This window comes from Ascaphus truei, chromosome 7, assembly GCF_040206685.1.
Source record: "Ascaphus truei isolate aAscTru1 chromosome 7, aAscTru1.hap1, whole genome shotgun sequence".
NCBI classification, from domain to species: Eukaryota; Metazoa; Chordata; class Amphibia; order Anura; family Ascaphidae; genus Ascaphus; species Ascaphus truei.
Genome location: NC_134489.1, coordinates 59,439,495 through 59,453,706, shown reverse-complemented (window position 1 = coordinate 59,453,706; position 14,212 = coordinate 59,439,495). Strand labels below are relative to the sequence as shown.

At 43.6% G+C, this 14,212-nt stretch overlaps 1 protein-coding gene across 7 annotated transcripts in view; it reads right to left on the bottom strand.

The window, feature by feature from the left end:
• RAPH1 (Ras association (RalGDS/AF-6) and pleckstrin homology domains 1) overlaps positions 1-13,490 on the bottom strand; it is a 140,883-nt gene extending 127,393 nt beyond the window's left edge. For 2 of the 7 annotated variants that reach the window (XM_075608553.1, XM_075608558.1), the window contains exon 1: positions 13,259-13,490. The gene's annotated coding sequence lies outside the window, so the exon portion shown is untranslated. Of the gene's footprint in view, positions 1-4,761; positions 4,929-13,258 lie in introns of those variants that run through there. The other 5 variants (XM_075608559.1, XM_075608554.1, XM_075608560.1 and 2 more) reach the window with 5 other exon arrangements.
• Between the last annotated feature and the right edge of the window lie 722 nt (positions 13,491-14,212).

The window sequence follows — 14,212 nt, the reverse complement described above, 5'->3', positions numbered from 1 at the left end:
AACATAAGGCAAAGGGAGAACCTGCCCCAAAGAGCTTACAATCCAAGTGAAATAGGAGGCATGTTTAAATATAATATATACACACACACACACACACACACACACACACCAGGTGTGTGCATGCAATCACATCCAGGGGGTTGACCTCTACATGCTTTGCAATCTTTGGCACTTCCATGGAGAGAGAGATGACCAAGTTTTACCTGTGTACTATGAAAGAGCTCGGACACGCGTGACCCCCCGCTGATGGTATTTCATGGCTATCTTGGGGTTTTTTTTTTTTGCTTCTTTTATATATAAAGATAATTTCGTTACTCACGCCTCTTATACCCCCTTTTTTTTAACAAAAACACACACACACACAAACACACACACACACAAACACACACACACACAAACACACACACAAAATGCAGCTAAACTTTGGGAATTCAACTGCGTATGTACATTACCCAACATCAATTTTCACTTGCCCCAAAGTGTAACGGTTTTAGATGTTTTATTTCTGATCATTTAATTAAATTTAAAATTGTTTTTTTTTTCTAGTGTTAACACAATTCTCTTAAATCTTTATCATCTGATGTCATTATGGCAACATATAGACAGCACTGGGCTCTGGGGAGAGCTCCATTTCACCTCCCGGACACACAATATTTCAAATGGTTATATCTCCTGCATGAAGAATCAGATTGCAAAAATAAAAACAGCTTTGGAAAGGGCAGGAAGAGACCTCGTAAAGGCGGTTTAACGATGTATCAGAGTGGGGTAATTTTCAACACCATGACAGTCAGCCGAAACCAAATGCTATGCAGAAGTGATACATTTACTGGCTAAATCTATACCCACTATACTTCAAGCAGTAAATTATATGCATGGCTTCTAATTCTAACCTCTGAACTGGCAGAGGAGCTTGCAGCAGGACACCCCCGCCGGAGAATGAAAGCACGGGTTGCCCAACACTGACTCAGTGCAGTATGATTATAAGGGCGATGTCCCGACTCTGCCATATCGGGGCTTATTTGCTAGTGAAAGTCAAAGTCCAGAGCAAAGCAAACTAAGCAAGAAGCAGCAGGTTTATAGTACAAAACATCTTGCTTTCCGAACATTGGCAAGTGGGTGTATAATAATCATAATAATAACACGTTCTGACCCTTTATATTGCTTACTGTTGCACCACTCTGCAGTTTCACTAAAGCAGCAGACGCAGTCACCCATGTTACACTTAGTTCCTTTAGGTTAAAGTTGGTTTCGTCATGTTCATCCTGCTTTCCAAATCACGTCGCCCCCAACAGGAGCTGTATACGAGATCAACACAATCCTAAGCGCTGTGCTTTTCGGAGCGAGCCCTTCAAACGTAATTCACGAAATACAATAGTGAATTGTAATTATATGGATTGTAAGCTCTTCAGGCGAGGGAATCATTTTCCCATTAGGTCTGAAGGGCTTATTCCCATTGTGTTATAATATTATGCCACGTGTATTACTGCTGTAAAGCTCTATGTACTTGGATGGACGGGCGGCTGGGCAGACATACAGAATATACATTACACATGTTGCCTTCTGGCAGCGAAGGTGTTAACATTTCCGAGCTCACGAGGGCTACGCATAAATCAATAACCAACATCTCTCGCCCTAATTTACATGTGTATGCCCAGTTTATGAGGTCACTGGGTAATTTTAATATATAAAGCCGCCTGTTGTATCCAGTAGAGGGGAGGGGAGGGAAACCTGAAAGCGGTGTGTGTGAAAACCTGTTTCCACTACATAAAACATCACATTATAAGACGTTGTAGACACGCCAACAGAGCTGTGATGTTAGACACTCCCGCCAATAACCTTTCCCTTGTAATTAGATTCCAAGCATTGCCATCGCAATGAAAAAAAGAAAAGAAGAACGCCGACATGTTCCAAAACGCACCAAGAGAAGGAGAGCAAAGTGCATTAATGGCAGTGTATCCTGATTAAAGTCAGTTGCAGCATAAACATTCTTTTTAAGCAGAAACCCACCCCCTAAACCTATATATAAGTTGGACTCGTACGTTAGTATCTTGCCCCCTTAGTGTGTCCTGCTCTATTAAAAAAAGAAAAAATGTTAGCATTACGAATCATGATTTTTCTGGAACTCTCTAGTGTCGGACGTTATAAATCTTTAGACTGTGTTTGAACCTCCCGGACACTTAACATATCAAACGCTACTCTTTCCTGTATTTAAAGCTGCAATCCATGCAATATCCTACATGGTTTTTTTTTTTTGAGTTTTGTAATATTAGATAACTATATATTATATATCTAATATATAGTTAGATATATATATATATATATATTAGTTATATATTAGCAAATATAGCTGTATGCTCATCTGCATGTCTTAGGCAGGTCTGCAACCCCGCCTTTCCCCATTATCACCCAGCATACAGCACTTCCACTGCAGCAAGGGATTCTGGGAAATGACATGCAAATGAGCACACAGTGTCACTTCTTGCCTCAATAACCATTTTTAACATGGTTCCCTATAGGCTTAAGCTTGCTGCATGGTCACAGCTTTGAGCACAGCCAGGGTTAAGGTGCATACCCAGAAAACCACCCACAGACAGCTGTTTCAACCTTGATATATATATATATATATATATATATATATATATACACACACACACACAGTGGTTGACAAATCACCCAAAAATCTACTCGCCACACAAAAAAATCTACTCGCCACCTAGTACCAAACGTGTGCTGCTTGGGCCAATATTTACTCGCCCGGGGGTTAAATCCACTCGCCCGGGGCGAGCAAATGTATAGGTTTGTCGAACACTGTATGTATGTATGTATGTATGTATGTATGTATGTATGTATGTATGTATGTATGTATGTATGTATATATATATATATATATATATATATATATATATATATTAATATACTGCGCATCTTTTGAATTCAATAGCAGGGTTTAGCCCACTTCACCAGTAGTGCAAGATTCTTGCAACTTTTTCCTTTTTGTGATAATTTGTTACCAATATTCCCAGAAGCTTGAGCTACAAACTATAACAATAGATAATGTTACCTTTAGTAATATAAGAATACATTGTAGCTGCTGAGTTACACTGACTGCAGGATTGATTGAAACGGAAAGGCAGCGATTTGGTGAACCCTGGGGAGCAGGATCTTTGCTGATCAATCACAGGAGAATGAATACATTACCTTTGTTGAAAACTAATTGGCAGCGTAGGTAATCAAAGGCTGCATATATTTAAAAAAATATATATATTTTTTTAAAGTGCAGCTTGAATTGCCCCTTTAAAATAAAATTAATCAAAAATGGCAATCGTAGAAAATATTTACAAATTGCATTTATACATTAAAACAATGCAATTCAAAAATAAAATGATAGATTTTCTTTTTCAACTGGCATCTTGGTGGGTTCTGTATGAGGCTAGAGGATTATTCCAGGGAATCTATACACCTCCAGCATCATATCGCAACCTCGCCACAATCTGTACAGCTGTTCCATTGTGCAGGTATTGACCCGAGTGCAGTATCTTGTTCAGAAGGTCTGATAAATTCACTGGGGGAAAAAAAAAAGGGGGTGAAGATTCTATGTTGGTCCAGTGAAAGGTAGAAGTACTTGCAAAACAACCTATAAATGTATATGGAGATACCAACTAGAAATGTTGCAGATTAAATGGTTTCAAACAGACCCCTAATGCAGTGTTTCTAAATCTTTTTAAACTGGTCTCCCCCCAGAGTATTTTGCATAGGCCCCCCCCCCCGCTTTCCCCAGTGCACAGAGACAAATAGATATACTGTATGTATCTCACAACATTTGAAAGAATAAGGATTCCAGCATCATACCTCGCCACAATCTGTATAGCTGTTCCATTGTGCAGAACAAGGAATAAGGATTCCACATAGAATAATATATTCATTGGAATATGGGGGCAGAAAGACTTCCTGCAAGGCTTCGATTATATAGCCGAACTGTGCGCACCTGTGACGTCACCATAGCGACATGCGCACAAGCACATTCCTCTGCGCACGCGACTGCTGGCTGAAATCCGTTTTTTTTCGTTGAACTGCCACATCACGTGACGCGGCAGTCGTAACCAGAAAACAACATTTTGAAAACGTTTCAACCGTCTCCCCCTTTGCAGTAGCAAGTGGGGAGAGCAGTCGCATTTGGTATAGGCAGTTTTCACGTACTGTATGTAGCAAACTTGTTTTTGCACCACGCGGTGTCGCTACGGGCATATAACCGGGTGTATAACCGCAGCCTAACTCTACATGTCTATTTGTCAATTTATTCACTTTGCCCCTTTCTGCATCTTCCAGTGTATGGCCTCGTCCAGGGTGGCGCAGAGCGGGCGCGCTCACCACGATGAGACACATTGCGACAAATGTGTGTGGCCAGCGTGAGCGGGTTCGCCTGCTTGGCGCTTAGCTTCTTGCCGAGCAAGCAAATTTGAATTTGTTGATCGCAAGCGTGTCTTGTGAGCGGTTTGCCCAATGAGGGCGAACCAGCTCCGTGACGTCGTGGCTGCGCCCCCAGACGCACGTGCACCTAGCCAGCCACGAATCGCCCGGCCGAGCAGGGCGCAGAGCACAAGCACCACCCCGCCCGTTCCCCGCCTGGCTGAGGCCTATGTCTCCCCTGTCACACTTCGAGCCCCATCTGTAATTCGGCCCCCTATTTTGGGGAAACACTGCCCTAACATATTGTAGGCCCTGTAGTAGCAAGAGAGTAAAGGAAGATGGCACACACCTTACCTGCCCATACTACATCACATCCCGATATGGTGACTCACACAGAACATCTTTGGACTTCCCACTCCTGCTGTGTCACAAGAACAAAAGCAGATGCACATTCACTGAACTTTGCTAAAATCCAGCAGCATGAAGACAAGAACGGAAGTAATAAAGGCTGCCTTCTCGTCAGCACCTTATCACTCAGCTATAAAGGAAAGCGATCTTGCACCATGCCCTATATATAAGAACGTGGTGGCAACAGGAAGTGCAGCCACAGATGACGGATGTTAAACCTTTTTTTATTCTTACAATTTGATTATAAAGTCAGCCCGATGCCAGATTCCAGTTTTAAAATGTTGTTTCTGATGCAAAAAAAACAAAAAAACAAGTGAGACTGGTACTTCCACAAGGCTTAGCTTCCTTTTTCTTAAATCAATGCCTGGGTAATAGGTTGGAACATAGATTCCCTTGTTGTAGGAGGATACTTCATGCAGATTAATGTGTTTCAGGCTTAAAGCCTAGCAACCCAATTATCCGTCTTGCAACAGGAGAAGAGGCCAGCACATTTAGATGGTCTGTGCTATATGGACCACTGGGCTTTAACCATGACAGTATATTGCATGAACTCCTGTTCTAAAATGTAAGCTCTTGTGAGAAGGGCTCTCAGAGTCTTTTGTATGTTTGCACTCGTTTGTTCTGACTTGGTATGCCAGTCTGTTTATGTACATCTTTATTTGTATAGCACCATCCATGTACATAGCGATTCACAGCAGTAATACATGTGGCATAATAATAGAACACAAAGCGCTTTAGACAGGAAAGTAACATTGGGAAAAGGAGTCCCTGCCCTGAAGAGCTTACAATCCAAGTCATGTAATCAATGTCATTTTGTTCCCCCCTTGCACCACGCTACAGAATGTTGGTGCAGTATAAATAACCAATAGTACTGTATAACCCCCTAATTTCTCAGCTTCCCTTGCAGCCTGAACATAGGCTGCGCTTATAGTGCCGGCGACAGTGACGTCGCGTCAAAACAACTGCATCGCCGCCGTCGCGTGCGCTTATAGTAGAAGCGACGGCTTGGTCGTGATCGCTGGAAGTCATCTCAATTTTATTTTTACAGCGACCACAGCCCAACGTCGCCGGCACTATAAGCAGTGAAATGATAATTTAATACGAACAGCGTAGGTTCCTAGTTTTTCCAAAATCCATGCAGCCTTTGGGAGCACCCGTCTATGCGACATCTGCAGGAGAAGCAGCTCGGATACTCCTCCAGGGCGGACGATTTTCACTTGCAATTTGGCTGCAAGGCAACTTGGTCTCCGATAAACCTGCGGCTCTCGCCCAGTGTGAATTTAAATGTCACTGCTGCCGCTTGGCCAACGATGATGTAATGAGTTGTTCATTATCAATAAACATCATCTCCCTTCTTTCCTTTTCACCTTCTGCGTAACCGCTCTGATTGCACTTCTCCAAGAAAGCTCCCTCCGAAAGCTTTCATTTGGAAATACATACTAATTAACTCAGATTACATCAACATATTCAGGTCTTATGCTGTGTTTGTTTTTTAAGGCAAAAGTAGTAGACACAAGCTATAAACGTTTGTCCCCTATTGGAACCTTTGTCACGTACATGAGAAGAGTCCCAATGGGAGCCGAAACAGAATAAATGGACTAAAAAAAAAAAAAATACAAAAATAAAAAGTCTGTACACACTTTTTTTTCTTTTTTAGCATGTTCTTGTCTAGCGCTGCTAGTTTTACATAGCGCTTTACAGAGACATTTTGCAGACACAGGTCCCTGCCCCGTGAAGCTTACAATTTTTTGGTGACGCACAGGGTGATAAAGTGACTTGCCAGTTCCACTGCAAACTCAGTGCCAGTCAGTGTCTTTACTCCCTACATACCCTTTTTTCTTTTTTTTTTGTACTTTGAAAACCTTTGTCTTTCCTTAGGTAGAGCACCCAGTTTATGTTGGATTTCCCCCTATAAGTTTTTTTATTGTTAACATCCCGCACGGCCCATTGGATTATTATAGAGCTGAATAAAGTCACAGCTAAAAATACAAGTTGCGACTTAAAAAAAAAAAGAAGGCGCCAATACGAATACCTCATATCACATCCAACATTCAAGGGGAAGCCATATTCAAAGACACAAAACATGATAATGAATAACATATATACGCCTATTTGACTGGAGATCTGAAAGATACAGCGAGTCATTTATTAAAGTCTCATGCCTGCAAAACAGCAGCAGATACAGTATATGAAATAAATTGGATTTGTTCCCCTTTGGGTGTAACTGCGGTGCACAGAAGTACCAGACGTATCAGTTTTACGGCCACCGACACCCACAGCAAAGAGAATATGAATCGCACTGGCGAGTCTTGCAAGTAACAATTGACGTCTTTATCAGTGAATGGAAGAAAGGCAACGGAAAATAAAGACGAAAAAGTAGCAGAGGCACTTTAATAAACGGGAGCCGCCGGGGGCAAGCGCGACATACAAAAGGATTAGCTGGTTAGTATTCTCTGTACAAAACGAATAGAATTCACAAACTGGAGGCCCAAAACAAGGATCCGTTTCTACATCAGGGGAGCGCCCTCCTCCCACCCCCACACACCGAGACAGAGCTAAAAGTAAAATAATCGTGTTAGGTGGGGGGAAGAAATAAATAACCGTACAATTGGGACATTTTATGGATGTGTAATCTAGTTTTGCACACACACCACACACACACACACACACACACACACACGAGTACCACTTTGCTTCACCAACACATATGCAACCAGCTTACTGCCCTCCCTATTGTGTCTGCATATGACTTAACATGGCTGTGTAACATCTTGTTAGCTACTCGCGCCCCCCTTACTGTTTGACCGGCGTCGGGTGTGACATCACACGACCCCGTTGCCATGGCAACGCTGCGTCAAATGGCCCGATTTGACGCTGCTTTGCCATGACGCGGCACAACAAACTACTGAAACCCGGTAAGTACTGTAGGTTACAGAGGCCTCACGCGACCTCCCGGCATTTAATTTGAATGCTGTGGGGAAGAGCGCGGGGCCTATGTAACCACCCGCGCCCCCCCAGAATAATCTAGCGCCCCCTCTCTTAAGTGTCACATATGAAGTGTCTATACAGTTAATATTGGAGCTCTCTGGATTGGCTGCACTTATTGTATTTTTATAATTCCTTGTACTGCATTCTTTGTGAAGTGCCGAGTACACATTCGGCACTATATGAAGATATACATATATAGTGTTAATATGTACTTCTAACATTTGTAGGGCAGTCTGCCCGGAAGTTGCGCAGTGCCCAAGGCTGAGGGTTCAATGCCTGCCTCAACCACCAGCGCTGTGTGCGATCCTGGGCAAATCCCTTTATCTCACACTTGTAATTGGATAATGTTTAGTAAGAATAATTATGTTTTCCCTTTCCCTGGAGGCATTGCTGAAAACCAATATTAATCTCTCTCAGATATGGCAACCTTTGCCATCTCAAATGTGAAATGCTTTGGGATACAAATAAGCAATATAAACCCGATCTATTATTGCTACTCATTACGTGACTATTTTGGCACATTATTGTTAAGGGAAAAGGGAATCGGCTGCCAGATACATGTATCAATTACTTGCTATTTTACCCTAAAATGTAAAGGCAAACACAAACAAAGTCCTTTAAGCAGTCTTCCGCTGTATGACACCCTCAGGCATCTTACAGCCCATTGGCTTGAATGGTCGGTGAGGTGGCTTTCAAGACCAGGAGGAACGTGTCCTATTTGCAGAAGGCTGGCTGGTAAATATGGAATATTTATATAATGCAGTGATGGGGAAAAACTCTTGTGCAACACAAGCACAGATGTATAAATGGTGCGGAGAGTCCTGGCCTGGTCACTTCATAAACCAAAAAGGTCCATAAAACAGGGATGCACTGACCCTCCGTAATACAAGCTCCACTGCCAGAGGGGCACAGACAGCGTGAGAAAGCATGGCTGGTAAAAGCATTACAAACATACGAGGGGCACGCCGACGCATTTTGCATCATCAGAATAATATGTAATGCGTTGCCAAGCCCTCTCGCAGCAAAGGGATTGAGAAACCACATACATACCAGCAAATTAGGGTTAAAATACCCGCTCCCCCCACACCACGGCCATGTTTGAATGAACATACTGCGCAGTGTATTGTGATCCTGAGTATCCCTACACAATTCCAGATCAAATTAATGGTCTCTCAAACCCATGGTAGTAAAACGTATGGGTTTATGCCTGGAGAAATAGCTCATCTTCTGGTTACTGGAGGGCATTTGGAGAGTGAAGGCCAGGTGTGACTGATGCTAAATGAGCTGCTTGTTTTGGGTTAAATGTTTGTTTTTTTAAATAAATCTCTAGAGCAGTGATTCCCAACCAGGGCTTCTTGAAGCAGTCTCAGGGATTCCTCCTATGGACTACAGACCTTCCTCCCCCCCAGCGGTGTTTTTTTTTGGAATGTATTTTGTAGGGTGGATTGAGTGAGAGTGGGGTAATTGACAGAAGGTAGGGGCGAGTGAGAGAAGAGAGGGGGGCAGGAGGGAGGGAGTGAGGAAAAGAGGGAGTAAGAGTGAGACGCAAGGGATAAATACATGCGAGGCGGGAGGGGGGAGAGTTAGTGAGATGGATGGGAGAGAAATACATGGGTAGAGGGTGGGAAATAGAGGTGGCTCGTGAGGTGTGGAATGTTGTGACTGACCCCTGTCGACCCTAATGTGTCAGCCAGATAGGGGTTCCCCGAAATTTTTAAAAATACTTCAAGGGTTCCTCCAAACAAAAAAGGTTGGAAATCACTGGTCTAGAGGGCTGGTAGTGCAGGTACACACACAGTTTTAAGAGATGCACATTGAATCATCCCAGGACAGAATCCATCTTACTTTCCCAAATGACTTCAAATTGCAGATGCATACATAATAACCGCATTAGTGCATCTAGTGCAGCCCTGAAAAGTAGCGATGGGAAGTTCTCACTGTAGCAAAATGAATGGACAGCCAATTTGCATATAAATTGCTGCAAAACTACATACATGCTTAGAATGCCCCATAAAGGAATGTCTAAATGAGGGTTTATCATTCCTATTGCTATTAAAATGTATGATCACAAGGATTTCCCAGATACTCGAAAGGGGTAAAAGGTAGTAAATAGCCATTCACTCCCCCCTGCTGAAATGTACCCTTATTTTACACACTTAATTTATTTTGGATTTGTAGTTATAATGTTGTAATATTTAAAAACAAAAGGTTGCTTTGAAAGCCTGGTTAGCAATTAGATATGTAGGTGCCTACTTCAATCAGGTCTTTAAAGGGGTGCATTTTTTTTGCAATGACATGCATTAGAGCTGCATAGAAATAATGACCCTATTTACATATGATTGTATCCATCTTATTTAATGTATAGAATTCAATATTTGTCGGTACCAATGCCTATTTTAATTCCAGCAACCCGGTTGTGGGACTCATTAAATGTCCAAGTACCTGTATGTATCAACTGGAAGAAAAAAAAAGGGGGGGGGGGGAGAATTTGTCAGGAGTACATTGCAAAGTACTTCAAACGGCTCTGCTAGCACGTGTTCAATATTACACGAACCAGGCCCAGGACACACCCCGACTGTCTAAACACTGGTTCTAAAATTGAAGTGTGTAGAAAACAGGTAATAAAATGCTCCTAAAGCAAGAACACTTCTATGTTTGATTTGTTCACATCAAGCCAAACCCACCACCAGACATCCACATTCTGGAAAGTAACCCCCCACCCCAATATCAGCATCCGTATACTCCAATACCCCACACAGGCAGTCTTTTTCTGATGCCTGTCTAGGAACAGAATGGAAGCAATGAATAATTGAGGGCCGGAGAGCTATTGATCAGATCCAGAAGATGAGATGCTGTACCCAAGGTTTCTTCCCCTGACTTAAAACTCTGTGGGATCCTCTGATGGACCTCATGTGGCCCACAGGAACAATCTCACAGGGAAATCAATATGTTGCATTCCCATCCAGCAGCAAAGAAGTTATAGAACAAGAAGCTTTTTGGACAAGAGGCTAAAAACCTTGAAGATGAGCATGCTTCACTCTGTACTGGTATGGATTATCTCTATATGCTTCTGGGATCCTCAAGTTCCATCCCCTTAGAAAATATAGCCCAGACAAGGCCCTGTCAGTTCTAAAATGCCGTCTTCTGGACAATACAGTATGTGTGTGTTTATCTCTTTGCATTGCAGCTCCTCCACATCCCCCTGGGGACCAAGAGGGTTAAGCTTATTAGCCCAAAGAAGCCCAAATGAAAAAGGTCCAGGTGGGTGTGTGATAAAGTGAACCTCTGATATCACAAATAGAATTACAAGACTCCCACAAGAGATGAACCATTTATTTGCCCAATTAGACATCCACCACCTGGAACCAGACCACACACCCCAACAGCATAACACCATGACACATTAACACAAACACAAATAATGATTTCAGCCCAATGCATCACAAACATTTTGTCGACCCTTGAGCAATTTCTGATAACACCAGAGATCACTGATACACGGACACCTTATAATACCTGGGCTCAGGGCTCTTTTTCATGACACGTGGTAACATTTATATTCATTACTGTGATCATTTATAAAATATAACAATTTGTTGATTTTTTTAATAGAAAAATTAGAATATAATAATTATTTACAAACAAACAGATAAATTCAAAAGATTTTAAAAATGTGAATAAATGTGTATATTTTTGCGCATGTCAAAGAATAATTCCTCACCCGGCCCCATCTTCTTCATGTCAGAGTTCCCCCACCTTGTGTTCTAGAAAGAAAAAGTACTACCTGGGGTAACAACGGTCCTCTAGCACAGGCACACCCACCAGGCTTAGAGACACCCCACCAGAGATTGCACACAACTAAACACCCCATATGACACGTTTCTCTCATTAAACACATCAGGAGGTAGCATGTGTTACCTAAATAGAGATGACAGCAGAGTTCATAGAAACCCGCAGGGAATCAGTCAAAAATATCCAAACATTTCATTTTCACTGAAGTGTCTGATGCCAGATTGTATAAGACACTGCCTTTGTAACAGGGATCAAAAGCACCTAGATAGCTATGTAACATCCGGTATCAGGCGCCTATGTACCAAAATAATGCTGTAAATATTGCTGCTCCCCGGGAATGATAAAAACCCTCAATAGACCCAGATGAGAATATCTACAGATGGCTCCTACACCATGGAATCAGAAGAATAGACTAGCAATAAATGAGCAGTTCATCTCCAAGAGGTGGGAATGAGATCTTTATATACCAAGATCCCCTGTACTGTAATCAGACATGGGTCCACACATTCATGCTATATACTGCAAGTTGATCAGAGTACCCCACACCATAGAGATTCAAATTAATATCAGATCACCAGTCACCGAAATACACATATCCACATTATATCTCAAAAGCCAGAGCCCATAACAAGGTCTGTCCCAAGCCCCATAACATAAGGGGTGCAAACTATCAAAATCACTAGAACCCACATTGCTCACTGATCCATGAAGCAGAATCTCCAGACCCCATAACTATACACATTATAGAATGGTCCAAATTATACCGGGATTCCAGGGACCATTAACACAGTTACACTATATGGATCTCAATTCAGAAACTCTTATTATACCAAGACCCTCTGATCCCAGAACAGATACATGTCAGAGTATACTGTATACACCACAGTCCATAAGACATAGAAGCATATTACATCTGTATGCACACAATCAATATTACAAAGATACACATTACTCTAGAATCCCCAGACCCCATAACACAAAACATATCAGTTCCCTTGGACCTTATAACATTATACCAGGATTCCCAAACCTCACCACACATATACATGTAACGTGACAAACCCCACACCTTATGTCCACGTTATATTGCAATCCCACACTTACACCATACAAATATAATTTTATACATTTTATGACAGAACCCACACCCAATAATACAGATACACCACACAAGACACCACTACATACTGTGTTATATGACAAAATCCACATCACATAGAATATTGCAACCCCACATCTTATAATGCAAATTCACATAAGATACTATTAAACATATTTGTCTTACATGACAATCTCCACGCCCTGTTATACGCACACCACACAAGACCCTATTACACAATCATATTGTATGACAATTCCACACCCTATAAAACAGATACACATCAAACAAGACCCTACATGACAATCCCACACCCAATAACAGATACACATCACACAAGACCTTACATGACAATCCCACACCCCAATAACACAGATACACATCACACAAGACCCTACATGACAACCCCACACCCCAATAACAGATACACAAGACCCTACATGACAACCACACACCCCAATAACAGATACACAAGACCCTACATGACAATCCCACACCCCAATAGCACATACTCCCCAGGCCCCTGCCAGTGGTGTCCTCCCTCCCGGCCTCCCCGGCTCTCACCGTGTGTCCGGTGCTCGGGCTCCCGCGGAGATATCCGCCTCTTCCTCACTCTCCTCCCTGCGGCTCCCGGGGATGCAGACACCCGGCGGCCTCTACCCTCCTTACAGCTCCCGGCGTGATAGTGACGGCACCGCGGAGAGGAGGAGGGTGGGAGCAGAAAGGGAGGGGGGAGGGGAGGAGTGGAGGCGGAGAGAAGACAAGCCCTTCCTCCCTCCCGGGTTCTTCCACAACCCCTCTTTCTCTTGTAGTCAATGCGCTCTGGCTGTCTCTCCGAGTCCGCTCTCTCCTGCCTTTTCTCTTCCTTATCACTCATTTCTATCTCTCCCCCCCTCTCTCGCACTATCTTATCTCTCCCTGGTGCCCTCTTCCTGTCTCTCCCTCACAAGCCCCGGCCTTCCCTTATCCTCTCCCATGCTGTTTGTGTCTCTGTCTAAATCTACATCTCTATCTCACGCTCTCTCTTTCTCCCCCCCTTCCCTCTTTCTCCCCCCCCCCTTCCCTCTTTCTCCCCCCCCCCCCTTCCCTCTTTCTCCCCCCCCCCTTCCTCTTTCTCCCCCCCTTCCCTCTTTCTCCCCCCCCTTCCCTCTTTCTCCCCCCCCCCTTCCCTCTTTCTCCCCCCCCTTCCCTCTTTCTCTCCCCCCCCCTTCCCTCTTTCTCCCCCCCCCCCTTCCCCTCTTTCTCCCCCCCCTTCCCTCTTTCTCCCCCCCCTTCCCTCTTTCTCCCCCCCTTCCCTCTTTCTCCCCCCCCTTCCCTCTTTCTCCCCCCCCCTTCCTCTTTCTCCCCCCCCCTTCCCTCTTTCTCCCCCCCCCTTCCCTCTTTCTCCCCCCCTTCCCTCTTTCTCCCCCCCTTCCCTCTTTCTCCCCCCTTCCCTCTTCTCCCCCCCCTTCCCTCTTTCTCCCCCCCTTCCCTCTTTCCCCCCCTTCCCTCTTTCCCCCCCCACCCTCTTTCTCCCCC